At 32.4% G+C, this 15199-nt stretch overlaps 1 pseudogene; it reads left to right on the plus strand.

The window, feature by feature from the left end:
* Nucleotides 1-14966, plus strand: part of LOC120595027 (60S ribosomal protein L34-like) — a 28020-nt pseudogene extending 13054 nt beyond the window's left edge.
* The last annotated feature ends 233 nt before the right edge of the window (nucleotides 14967-15199 follow it).

The following is a 15199-nucleotide window of genomic DNA, read 5'->3' on the forward strand; positions in this document are numbered from 1 at the left end:
ATTGACTTATAAGATTGGCAGAAAAAAATTTAAGTTCTGAATCAGTTAGACATTGGACAATCTGAGAGAATGGTCATTTTGGGGTACTACTCATAGGCACATGAATGTGTACAGCAAATTTGAGGAAAAATTTGGCAATATCTATTCAGATTTACACTGTACATTTCTTACTACCCCCAAATCTCACTTTTAGGTATCAAGCAAAGAGAAATATTGACAGATGCAAACAAGAAGGCATGTACATGAATGTCCACTGAAGCTTTTTTATAATAGCAAAATTTTGACATATGTAATATATAAATCATTTATATATACTATAGAATTCACTTATATATAATGAATTGCAATAAAAAAAGACTAAATACATATTTAATTATTTCAAGGGAGGAGCCTAGGATAGAGAATATTTTTAGCTAACCTTATTTTTAACGGCTCACAAGGAGAATATATTCATGTATTACGTGAGTAATTAAAATGACTTTAAGAGCAAACAAGAAATCACCAGAGGATTAAAATGAATAAAAAAAGCAATCCCAAAGGTCATATATTGTAAAATTCCATTTATATTATATAAAATTTCTGAAATGACAAAATTTTACAAATGGAGAACTGATTAGTGGTTGCAGGCTGTTAGAGATGGGAAAAATGTTGGTGTCTGTATAAAGGGGCAACATGAGATCCTTGCGGCAATGGAATTATCCTGTTCAGTATCTTTTCTGTGGTAGTTGATACAAGAATCCACACATGAGAAAATTATATAGAACTAACACATACATACATACACACGCACACGCAAGTACAAATAAACTATAGTCTGGCAAAATGTTAACATTGGGGGAACCGGATAAATTTCTGAGGGACTGAATATATGATTGGATAATAGCAAGACCACATAAGACAATAGAACTCTGAAGCCATCATTATGGCAAGCCAAATCTCTGCAGCAGTTGGCCCAGAATGTTCAGGATTCTTCTAGTAACTGCTAGTTTTCCTATTTTTTACCACTCTTCCAACTCGGAATCACTTAGAGAAAGCCAAATATGCCCTTCAAATCAATCACCCAAGATGCCTCACTTCTAATTAGCCTACCTCTAGTTTCTTCATGTCAATAATCTCCAATCAGAGCATACCTGAGACATTCCTTTTTATCCTACTATAAAGCTTCTCCCCTTTCACCTGCCTGGTTTTGACTCTCTGTTGAATGCAAGTGATGGTGGCTGACTCCCTTGCTATATAGCAAGCTTGGAATAAAAAGCCTCTGTCCACATTCAGGTGGTCTACATCTACACAGTATAAATGGATCTCTACATATTATTTGTTATAACTGCATGTGATCCTACATTACGTCAATAAAATTTTCGATTAAAAATATGTCTAATATTAAAAAATGTCCTTCCCAAGCACTGGTCCTTTATCTTCTTCCTCTCTCCATATAATTTGTTCTCCCTCCCTCTACTACAGAAGACCATCGCAGAAATGTGGCTTAGAAAAGAGGAGGAAAAAAAGAATGGCAGAAAAAAAGGAAGTAAACATCCTAGAGTAGGCATTTTAAAATATCTTTGAAATTTCCAAAACACACTAGACCATCTTTAACTACATGTAAATAAACTACTATATCCTAATTGTTTTATCTACTTGATTGGGGGCAGGAGATGGGGAGAAAACTCCTAAAGCGCAAGGTCAAAGACAATTTTTTTCAAGTATTTAATTTACCATTTAGAATGTTGAAAGCATGTGCACACTAGGTCAAAAGAAAAATTTCACAATAGCCCCTGAAAATGGATTCCTTGAGACATCAGAGACAAGACTTTGTAAGAACATGCACTAGTGTACACAGATGCAAATCTAGTTACCATTAGAATAGCAGCAAATCTCCTACAAGGCAGTAACGACAATCGGTCCATTGTGAATTACACTCAGCACACACAGTTAAATGTAAAAGCCAGCAAATAATCGGCACAGATTCCAAGCAGTAGTCACAGTGTGCATATTACTAAATATTGCACGGGATGCTTCTTTATGACTAAGGCCTCTGCTACTTAGAATGTAGTCTGAGAAAAGAAGTAGAAGCAAAACTTGGGAACTTATTAGAAATGCAGAACCTAAGACCCTACTCACAAACCTACTGATTCAGAATTTGTATTTAAGTAAGACTCTCAGGTGACTCATCTACGCATTCAGGTCGGAAGCACCAAGCTCAACTAAAAATTTAGATAAAGAAAGTTGGGGCAAGCACCTAAAAATTATTGTGCAGTATTTCAAAAGTGATATATAGACCATTAGACAATTTGCTTAGATAGTTCAAGAAAACAACTAAAGGTTTAATTTCATAGCATTTTCCTTGAAAAGCTAAAATCGTAAAAAAAATTCTTTGCAACACTTAAAAATTATTTATTTTCTATTTCAAATACTATATCATATAGATATGTAGCAATTAGAGATGAGGTGGCCTAGTAAGTATAATAATGTGTCATCGCAAAGGATAAGAGACAATATTGCAAATTATAAATCTGCAAAAGACAAAATGCATTTCAGATCAATCTTCTCAGCCAGTTGTCACTTTGAAAAACAGTAGCATTTGCAGAAACGTTAGCTTCACCATCTAGGGTGAATTTGAGCCCCTTTATACATAATAAAATTGTCCCCATCATTTACAGATAAGTATAAACTATCCACTGGTGTGACTTTTGGTAAATTTTATGACTCTTTTAAGATTTAATTTCTTTATCTGTAAAAATTGAAATTCTAATGCCCATTTTGAAGAGTTTTGAATTAAATAAAAGGAGAATAAGGAATTCTTCGCACAATGCTAACCACATGATCAATAAACACTGGCTTCCTTCCTATCATATTTAGTCTTATTTACAGTTAATTAGATTTCTGTCAAATATATCTGTCATTGATAAACTTTAAACTAGCAGGAAAGCATATCTCACCCAAGGATAGTTAACTAATAGTAGTTAACAAATACATTTTGAATTAAAGTAATTTGATAGGTAAAAGTGAGTCACAATTGGATGATCTGGTGTTAAGACTAAGTTCTACCTCTGGACATTTCACTGTTGTTATTAATTACAATAATAATACTGAACATTTACATAATGTTTACTATACAGCAAACATTTCCTAAGTGTTCGTCAAATTTTTTACCTAATTCTTACAATTCTATGAAGTAAGTATCACCATCATCCCATATAAGAGGATACTGGGACACACAAAGGCTAAACAACTTTCCAAAAAATTGCATAGCCAGTAAATGGAAGAATCAAGACTTAAATCCAGGCAGTCTTTCTTCAAAGTTACACTTTAACCACTGTATTATCACATCTGCTATGGGCATTACATATGACCTGTCCATCTTATAAATTTCTTAAGAATAACATTTTATAATTATAAAGCTCTTAATTTTTTTGTTAACTAAAATTTGAGTTATACATCTAAAAATTCAAAACTAACTATAATTGGTCAAAGACATACTTTAGTTAAAATAACGTCACTGACCTACACTTATTTAATTTTTAAAATAAATCAATTCCCACATACATTACATTTCACAAACCACACGGTGTTCAAATCCACTTAAAAAATGTACCACAAATTAAGAATCATTCTTTATGGTGGTGGTTAACTGAAAAATAAATAATCAAAGTAAAATGATTATGCACAAATTTCAAAAGCAGATAGGAGAGGGAAATCTACACTAACCAGAAAGAAAAACTGTTCTCTATTCCTAGAAGTTTGAAACTTAGAAGACAAAAAAATAAAATTCTTTAAAATCCTTATCTAGCCAAATTAAAAGTAGGACTTTTCCCCCTAAACAACCTCATACAAAAAAAGAAAGTTGCCCTATATTTGAGGGCTTCCAAAATCTTTGATATTAAAGGGTACTTTTAATATTTATTTTAAGTAACCAAATGTACTCAACTAGTGCTTTTTGAGAAAGAAGCACTAGCCTATTATCTATGCGAATTTCTGGTGCTTAAATATATGAACTCATGGGACTGACTAAACAAAATAAATAAATAAATAAGAGACAGAAAAGTAAATACAGATTCAATAATTACACCTGGAGTAGGATCTCACAATTTGAACAAATTTATGGCCATGGAAACCAGCTTTTTAAAAGATCACGTAACAAAAACAAATGCAGAAGTCACATATACAAAATTGTGTTTTAACAAATACATAGTAAAGAGGTTGAATAGAAATAAAAACTTTTATAATGTTATGTAAATAATTGCTAGTACCTTGAATTAAAACCTGAGACAGTATCATGTGCTGATTGCAAAACTGCTTTATCTAAAACTACTTTGAAGGTAAGATGACAAACTTTGGAAATCTATTAGATGGAAAGTGGTGTTAGATGACTCAAAAAATAAGTTAAAGTATTGATAAAGACACCGAAGTTCTAGATAACTGAGATAAATTTGAATACATTTCAAATGCAACATTTATCAATTAATGTTTCAATAAGAAAACAAAAACTAAGTTTTTAAATGAAATATAAGTGGATATTACATGATTTCATCTACATTCCCAGAAGTTTGAAATTTTAAGTCAGCCAAAAACTTCAAGGAGATCTTTTCATTAAGAAAATGAGAATTGCCTTGCATCTTCCATTAGAAGCTAATGTATTTAAACAAGTGAAGAAAATGAGGAAGAAAATCTAGTTTCAAGGTACTTATGTTTGCCACACGCCATAACACAAAAATTAAACCAAAATAGATCATAGACTAAACATAAAACACAAAACTATAAAATTCCTAAAAGGTAACAAAGGAGGACCTTGGGTTTGGAAATGACTTTTTAGATACAATACCAACTGTACAATCCATGAAAGACAGAATCAATAAGTTGGACTTTATTAAAATTAAGTTTCTTTTCTTTGAAAGACATTGTCAAGAGAACGAAAAGACAAGCCACAGATTGTGAGAAAATATTTGCAAAAGACATATTTGATAAAACACTGTTATCCAAATATACAAAGTGTTAGTAAGGATGTGAAGAAACTGAAACTGTCTTAGACAGTTAAACATAAAATTACCATACTACCAAGCAATTCCACTCCTAAGAGTCTAACCAAGAAAATAAAAACATATGTTCACACAAGTGTTTCTAGGCAAATATTCACAGCAACATTATTCATAGTAGCCCAAAAACTAGAAAAAATCAAAATGTCCATCAACTAGTGAGTAGGTAAGTAAAATGTGGTATATCCATACAACGAATATTATCTGACAATACGAAGAAATAAACTATGGATACACGCTATCACATAGGTGAACCTCAACAACATTATGTTAAGTGAAAGAAGTCAGACACAAAAGACTACATATTGTATGATTCAATATAAAATGTCCAAAAAAAGGCAAATTTACAGAGACAGAAAGCAGAGGGAATAGGAGCTGACTACAAATAAACAGTAAAGAAATTTGAGGGATGATGAAAATATTCTAAAACTGGTTTATTGTGATCATTGCACAATTCAATAAATTTATTAAAAATCATAGAATTATATGCTTGCAAAGAGTTAATTTTATGGTATGCAAATTATACCTTGATAAAGTTGTTTTAAAAAGTCAATGTCATGATAGAATCTAAAAGTTTCAGTCTTTGCATCTCAATGAATCTGAATTTAATATACTCTTTTTCCTATAAAAAGTTTCCTAATATACTTATTAATTTTAAAAATAATTGCATGTTCTAGATAATTTTCCATTCAGACACATACATATACATACAACTTTTTAAAAGGATGAAGTGAAAAAAGAAGTAGAAGAAGTTCTAATATTACCTTCACAAATCAAAATAAATTATGTCGTGCAACCCACTTTGGAAGACATTTTTTACAACCTGTGAATATCTCCATGCACCTCATATGATGCCAGAATATCCTTACAAACTTTTACATGGAAATCTTCTTAGAAATACCTGAAAGGAGAGTCAATTACTCCCCAGAAGAGCTGTAATTATATCTCACAATATCTCTATTTTGGGGATGGGGTTGCTTTGAAAAATTAGAGCCAACATTTATTTAATAATTACAGGTAACAATAATATTATTGGTTTCACAATTTTTATTCTAAATTCTATCCTAAAATGCAACTTTGTTGTACATACAATACTTTGTTCTGTTCTTAACTCTAGATTTCATTCTAAATATCATACTCTACCCTATGCTCCATAGTTCTTTTAATGACCTTTAGACAAAAGCAATAAAATACTAATTTTATAATTTCCATACATGCATAACAAGACAAAAACTAAAAGTAAAATATATTGGTCAAACCATCTAGTCTATTTTTCAATCGCTGTAGAACTTTTGCAGCAATACACTAAATATTTACATACTCGTCTTTTTTTTAGTCTAAAATATCCCACATCTTTAGATTTTCTATTTCCTTTTTCCTACAACTAGCATAAAATCTCTCAATCTCTTGAACAAAATCCCATTAGCAGTTGAACTCTAGCAATTGTAACTAACCCTAGAAATCTTTCAAATCTTAAATCAAGATCTTTTTTCCCTTCAGTTGATGAATATTTGCTCCTTCACATTTGTACAATGATCCCTTATTTTCATTCTGTTATGTTGAGCCTACAAATCTTAAAACTGATCATCTTTCCACAGGTAACTCTTGAGTGTTCATTTTATTAAAGTTCAAAGTCAAACATAGCTAGAATAATCAAGTTTAAAAAATTCACTATAACTAGATATTCTATCTGTATAATACAAAATGGCAAACTAATGATTATTAATAAAAATTATGGGTTATATAAGAATTATTTCCCCCCATTTCTGTGTAAATGATAACTTTAAGAAATTTTCTTTGCATCAAATATTTGATAGAAACTCATGATAATGCCTAAGTTAAAGTTCACTACGTCAGCAAGGGACATCAGCAAAATGAAACAGGAAGCATCAGCCTTCACCCCCAGTCAACAGAGACAGTGAATTAATAACAATATATGTACCAAAATACTTTTATGAGTCTATGGCCATGCCACCCTGAATATGCCCAATCTCATCTTATCTCAGAAGCTAGGCAGGGTCAGGCCTGGTTAGTACTAGTAATACCAGGTGCTGTAATTGTTAAAAAAAAAAAAAAAAAAAACTTTTATGAGCACTTAAAAAAGTGCTCATGTACCCCAGGTACATGCAAAGCTGAGGTAAGCCACACTGAAACAGGTAAGAAGAGTCATTTTACTTTACATGTGATGGTCCATTCCCTAAACCAGCATAGCTCAACTTAGCTCATAGCTACTCTTTTGGGGGAAAGAGAAGAGTGGAACCTGCATTTAATGATGTAGCATTTTAGAGGACTGTCTGAGGGAACGGTTTATGTTTGCCTAAATGCTGAGAAGCTACTTAAAGTGAAGGAGTGGAAGGAGTGGCTTGCTGCAGTACCAGAGGGCCTACGATGCTACAGCATATGCCATCACAGGTTCAGTACAGATGGAAGAAAACGCCCAACTTGTGGCCTCTCCCTTGGTACAGAGGAAAAATATGGGAGTGTGAATCCAAGATTGCAGCTTTTTAGAGAGCTACCCAAGGAACTGTTATCTGTCTCACCTGATTTGGGGATCTAACAAGGAGTCAACCTACTTTAGAAGCTTGAGGATGCTCAGACAAAGGACAGTAGGGCAGCTTGTTGCTACAGCATCAGACAACCTGCAGTACTACAGATAGACACCAGAGGGGGCAAGAGATTATGAGCCAGGGAGAAAGAAACTGGCTGACCTCTCTAATTGAGAAACTACATGTACAAGCATAGAAAATCATAGCATACTCCCCAAAAATGGTTTCTGAGCTTCAAGAATCTCTAGCTGGGATGACTGGTGAAGGTCTTCCTGTATACAAAACCAGACCATACAAACTGGGGGAGGTGGCTGTTGGTACAGACACATAAACCTCAGCAAACAATAACAACCACAACTCACACAAAGAAAAAGGAAACATGGCTGAATCAAAGAAACAAAATAAATTTCCAGAAATTAACTCAAAATAAATGGGGATCTATAAAAATTACTTGATAAAGGATTAAAAATAAGTGTCTTAAGAAAGCTCAATGATCTATAGAGAATACAGACAACTAAACAAAATCAGGAAAGTGATGCATGAAAATGAGAATGTCAACAGAGACAGAAACTATTAAAAAGAACCAAACAAATTCTAGCACTAAATAATAAAATAACTAGATTGAAAAATTCACTAGAGTAGTTCAACAGAAGACTTGATCAAGCAGAAAAAACAGTGAGTGACCTCAAAGAAGACCATTTGAAATTACTGAATCAGAGGAGGAAAAAGAAAAAAGAATAGAGAAAATGAAGAAAGTATGAGGAATTTATGGAACATTATAAAATAGATCAACATAATATTATGAGAATTCCGGAAATAGAGACAAAGGAACAGAGAGCTTATATGAAGAAATAATGGCTGAAAACTTCCAAAATTTGAGGACATCTAAGAAGTTCAAATAACTATAACCAAGATAAGCCCAGAAAGAACCCCATAAACATACATTATAATCTGTCAAAGAAAATGAGAATCTTGAAAGTAGCAAGAAAAGTAACTTGTCATGTACAAGGGAGCTCCCATAATATTACCATCAGATTTCTTAGCAGAAACCTTACAGGCCAAAAGGAAGTGGAATGATATATTCGAAGTGCTGAAAGAAGTTAACTGCTAATCAAAAATACCATATATACCCAGCAAAATTATCCTTCAAAAAATGAAAGAGACATAAAGACTTCCCCATATAAACAAAAGCTGAGGAAGTTCATCACCACTAGATGTGCCTTATAATAAATGTTAAAGGGAGTCCTGCAAGCTACAATAAATGGGCATTAGACAGCAACATGAAACCACAAGAAAATATAAAGCTCACTAGTAAAGGTAAATGAATAAACAAATATAGAATACTGTAATACTGTAACGGTGGTACATAAAGCAATTTTAATCTTGGTATAGAATTTAAAAGACAATAGCATAAAATATTAGTATAATTAAAAGAAGATCTGAAAATCAACAATCTAATTTTATATCTCAAGGAAAAAGAAAAAACAAACAACTAAACCCAAAGTTAGAAGAAGAAAGGAAATAATAAAGATTAGAACAGCAATAAATGAAACAGAATAGAAAAACAATAGGAAAAAAATCAACAAAACTAAAAGTTGATGTTTTAAAAAGATTAATTAAATTGGCAAGCCCTCAGCTAAGTATGAAAGAGAGAGAAAAAAAGAAAGACTCGAATAAGTAAAATCATAAAAAATGAGACATTAAAATTGATTCTACAGAAATAAAAGGGATTATAAGAGACTACTTTTAATATGTCATCAGATTAGATAAGCTAGAAGAAAAGGATAAATTCCTAGAAACATACAACATGCAAAGACTGAATCATAAAGAAATAAAAAATCTGAACATATCTGTAACTATAAGGAGGTTGAATTACTAATCAAAAACCTCCCAACAAAGAAAAGTTTAGGATCAGGTGACTTCACCGTAGAATTCCATAAAACATTGAAAGAATTAATGTCAATCCTTCTCAACTTCCTCCAAAAAACTGGAGTAAAACACTTCCGAACTCATTGTATGATGCCAGCATTACCACAATACCAAAGCCAGACAAAGGTACTACAGAAAAAGAAAACAATAGACCAATATCTCTGGAAAATGTTAAAGTAAAAATCCTCGACAAAATATTTGCAAACTGAATCTATTTGCACATTAAAAGGATTATACATCCTGACCAAGTAGGATTTATTCTTGGTCTGCAAAGATGTTTTAACATGGGCAAATTAGTAAATGTAATATAGCATATTAACAGGCCAAAGGACAAAACTCACACAATCATCTCAACTGATACAATAAAAGCATTTCACAAAATTTAACAGTTTCATGATGTTAAAAAAAAAAAAAAAAAAAACAGTCGACAAACTATGAATAGAAGGAAATTACTTCAACATAATAAAGGTCATATATAAAAAGCCCATAGCCAACACCATATTCAACAGTGAAAAACTGAAAGCTTTTTCTCTAAGATCAGGAACAAGACAAGGGTAACCACTCTTGCCACTTCAATTTAACATAGTACTAGAAGCCCTGGCCAGAGCCTTTAGGCAAGAAAAGAAATCAAAAGGCATCCAAATTAGAAAAGAAGAAGTCAAATTATCTCTCTTCACAGATGCCATGACCTTATATTTAGAAAACCCTGAAGACTTAAAAAAAACAAAAAACAAAACAAAACAAAAAACTACCTGTTAGAATTAAAAAACAAATTCAGCAAAGTTTCAGGATACAAAATTAACACTCAAACATCAGTTGCCTTTCTATACACTAACAAGGAGCAATCTGAAAAGTGAAGGAAACACCACCATTTAAAATAACATCCAAAAGAATAAAATACTTAGGAATAAACTTAACCAAAGAGGTAAAATACTTGTACACAGAAACCTATATAATTTTGCTGAAAGATAGCACAAATAAATGGAAATACACCCTGTGTTCATGGATCAGAAGCCCTAATATTGTTAAAATGTCCATACTACCTAAGTGAACTACAGATTAAATGCAATCCCTATCAAAATCTCAATGTCATTTTTTTTTTTTTTTGCAGAAATGAAAAAAAAAAATCCTAAAATTCATATGGAATCTCTAAGGTCCCCAAATAGCCAAAATAACTTGAAAAGAAAGAACTGAAGTTCTCACACTTCCTAAGTTCAAAACATATTACAAAGCTATAGTAAACAAAATGATATGGTATCAGCATAAAGATAGACACATATAGCAATGGAACAGAATAGAAAGCCCAGAAAAACCCTCAGATATATATGGTCAAATGATCTTCAAAAAGGGTGTCAAGACTACACAATGGGGAAAGGATAGTGTCTTCAACAAATGATGCTGGAAAAACTAGATATCCACATGCACCATAATGTAGATGGACCTTTATCTTACATTGTATACAAAAATTAACTCAAAATGAATTAAAGACCTAAATGTAAGACCTGAAACTATAAAAATCCTAGAAGAAAACATAGGAGGAAAGTGTCACGACATTGGAATGTGCAATAATTTCTTGGATGGAACATCAAAAGCATGATTAACAAAAGCAAAAATAGGCAAATGGGACTACAGCAAACTTAAAACTTCTGTATAGCAAAAGAAACAATGGGGTGAAAAGGCAAATTATGAAATGGGAGAAAATATTTGCAAACTCTATATTAGATAAGGTTAATATCCAAAATATATAAAGAACCCCTACAATTCAATAACAAAAAAAAATGATTAAAAAATGGACAATGGACTTGAACAGGCATTTCTCCAAAGAAGATATATGAAAAAGATGCTCAACATCACTAAACATCAGAGAAATGCAAATCAAAACCATAATAAAATATCACCTAACACCTGCTAGAGTGGCCTCTATTTGAAAACACACACACACAAAAAAAAAATTCAGAAAAATAACAAGTTTTGGAAAGGATATGAAAAAATTGGACCTTTACACACTGTTGGTAAAATGGTGCAGCAATATGGAAAACAGTATGGAGGTTTCTCAAAAAATTAAAAATTGGACTACCATATGACCCAGGAATAAAATGTCTGGGTATATATCAAAAAGAACTGAAAATAGAATCACAGAGACATTTGCACATCCATGTTCACTGTGGTTGTTTTTCAGTGGTCATAGAATTTCAGTCATGCAAGATGAAAAAAAGTTCTAGATCTGTTTTATAACATTGTGCATATAGTTAACAATACTGTCATGTACATTTAAAAACTGTCAAGAGGATAAATTTATGCTGCACGATAAGATGAGGCAAGATAAGAAGTGAAGCTCACTGTAACTGATTTTATTTGTGTTAAGATAATAAAGTTTACCTAACTCTAAGAAATGACCAGAGTCTACTTATACTCAATATAGATTTCAGATGTCAACCTATAAAATAGTCTGAATCATTTTTTAAAGTAAGCGAGAGTCTTTTAAATATTATAAACAAAAAAATAAAAAAAAACATATATTGGATTATAACCCAAAATATAAAATAAGTATGCAAAGTCCACACTGATATATATAAATATTTGAAAAAAAATAAAAGGGATAGAAGAGACCAATATTCCATTCTGAAGTATTCCGTAATCTCCTTTGCTTAGTGAGTTTCTTAGTTTTTCCTTGTTTCATGACCTTGACAATTTTGATGAGTACTTGTCAAGTACTACGTAGAATGTCCTTTAGTTTGAGTCTCTCTGATGTTTCTCACTTGGTTAGACTGGGTTTATGTTTTGGGGGGATGAATACCACAGAGGTTAAGTGCCTTTCTCATCTCATTGTATCAAAGGGTACCTGATAGCAACATGACTTATCACTACTGATATTAATTTTGATCATTTGGTTAAGTTAGCTTTTGTCAGCTTTCTCCACTGTAAAGTTACTATTTTTAGCATTCTATACTCTGTTCTTTGAAATTAAGTCACTAGAGCCAGCATACGCTCAAGTGAAGGGAAATTAAGCTCCAGCTTCTGGAGTGGAGAGTGTATTTACACATATATTATTTGATCTTATAGCTGGGAGTTGGTACCTTTTGACCAACAACTCTTCATTTATATTATATGTTTATTAATCTTCTGTCATTTTAATTGAGTTTCACAAAGAACAAAAATAAATGTTAATGTTCACTCCAACATATTAAACTGGGAGTCCATTATATCAATAATAGTTTGTGTTTACTTCTGGGTTTTATTAAGTGAGAAACAGTCATCGTTTGAAGTATAAAACTGATGCAACAAACTTTCTTATGCACAAACCTATATCCTCCCTTTATGCCCCTGTGTAGCATCCAGAACAAGACCATCACAGAGTGCTATATCAGTGGACGCCCTTGCAGATCAATAGAGGGAAGAGAAAGCAAGAAATTAACAAATGGGAGGATAAATATACTCTAAAACTTTCCCCAAATTTAAACTATTATTTAACAGGATCTATTTCAAATCCTATGCAATCAAGGAATTCCCTTTAAAGTAACCCTAATAAGTGCTCATCACTTGAATATTTACAGTGAATAGAAAATCACAACCCTCCTAGACAACCTACTTACTCCACTTTTGTAGAGTTTTCATTATTTAAATCTCTGGATTAGTCTCCAGGAGGTAAGATGTTCGGTAAATCCAAGCAGCAGAGCACTACCCTACCACAGTGAGCACTACCCTACCACAGTGAGCATTCAGAATCTAGTCTAGTGAGGACAGGGACAGTAGCAGCAGCAACTACATCTAGATTCCAGAAGCAGTGGTTCTAGTAGCAGCTCTACAGCACTACTAGGTCTAGGGTGGGTATTGTTAGGGGTGCAAGGTTTCATATTTGTATCCAATAGACTGTTCTGTAAAATAACTTTAAGATTTTTTTCTAACTGTGTAACCTATAAGGCTGAATCTCTAGTTTTTCCAGGCATTCTTTTTAATATCTTTTTAATAATCAAATAATAGCCAATATCTTTTAACAAATTCCTTTTCTGCTTTCAGGTGGCCTGGGGATTCTTTTGTGCACAACTAAAAATCTGCTGAAAAGTATTATTTAACTTTTAAGTAATAAATTTGATAAAAATAAAACTGTTTAAACAAAAATAAAATAACTTTTAAAAAATATTACTAAATAATATTTGAAGCTAATATCAACATTGGAATCTGAACCTCTCTACAAGAAGTCAAGTTCTTAGTGTGAAAGAAGCAGACTGATCCTTTGAGTTTTTCTTTTCTCAGAGAAGTGTGCTTTCTTTAGTAAAATTCTCTTTTAGAACTAGTAAGCATCGAAAAAGCCCACTGCCAAAAAATAAGCAGTCTACTCCTTTTCCTAATAACACTATGGTGCAAGTTGATTATTGTAGCCCAGCTCTTCAATAAGTAGAAAATAAGGATTGATGGCATATTCAAATGGTTGTGAATTGTGATTTGAGAGAGGAAGTACTCTTAGATTTTTTTGAAATAATTAATGCTAGTTATATATGTCTGAAATAATGTAATAATATTAATAACAAAATTTCACATACAAACATAGTAGTGCTATTGGCCAAGTAAAAAAAAATCATCAAATCTCAATTCTCATTTTTTCTAGTTCACTATATATGGTAAAAACATGAAATTACTAAGATTTATAAAGGCAGTTTTGGCAGACTTTTTCTATTTACTGGGACTGTGAGCTATAAAATTGAATTTGGGGCCCTGTCTCCAAGAAAAAGTTATTAGTTCTCAGAATAACAGCATGTTAGTGGATCAGACATAGATAAAAGATTTCCATTATGACTGTTTTTAGCTGTGATTTACAGTGACCTACATTGTTTTATAATGACTTTCAATTTTGAAAATGTACATCCACTGTTAGTTTTATAGATGTAGTCACAATTGATTGTGGGCTTGAGAGAGTGATCCTTCTAACTCGGTAACAAACTGAAAAAAATTTAATGTACAATAGACAGGTGTTTCTAGATACAAGCATGTCCTCCAGTAGTAGAATTTTAATAATAAAATAAATGTGAAAATGTTTTAATAATTGCTTAGCCACTCATTACCTTTAGTTAGAATCTGGAGGAAACTGGTGACTAAAACTTGTTTTAGAGCTCTATCCCTCCAATAGTACATGATTCTGAAATTATCTACTCATTTGTGCCCAGTGCAAAAGAAAATCTCTTATACTCAGTTCCTAATTAGCACTTGGTGTGGCAATACCACTGGATAAAAATTTGACAAGAGGCCAAGTAGGACATCGGCTCTTGATTTTCTCATCTTTCTTTTCTAGCTCATAAAAGGCAGATTTGCCAATGATTTCAATCCAAATCTTGGGCCTATCCATAGCATCCAGCTTGAAACCCATACTGAAATTTCTCTAACTCTGCTTACCACTCTTCTCAACCCCTTCTCCTACAGTACCACTTCTACCCACATTCCAACACAAGACTTTATTCCAGATTAGACCTGGGTAAAGCAACCATATCCCAAATCACATCCATCCCACCCTACTCCATTTTAGCTTGTTCCTCAGCCTAAGTTCTTTCCCCTTGATTTCTGGACAGTTGGCCTGACTCCTACTGTCATCATTTGCTCAAAAATTGAAGCCCACCAAAACCATATTCCTTTTTGCTCAAGTAGCTAATATCTTTTTAGCTCTACTCAATTACCTTCACTAAGACAAAAATCTGTATGCAA

Source organism: Pteropus medius, unplaced genomic scaffold, assembly GCF_902729225.1.
Source record: "Pteropus medius unplaced genomic scaffold, Ma_sr-lr_union100, whole genome shotgun sequence".
Taxonomy (NCBI): domain Eukaryota; kingdom Metazoa; phylum Chordata; class Mammalia; order Chiroptera; family Pteropodidae; genus Pteropus; species Pteropus medius.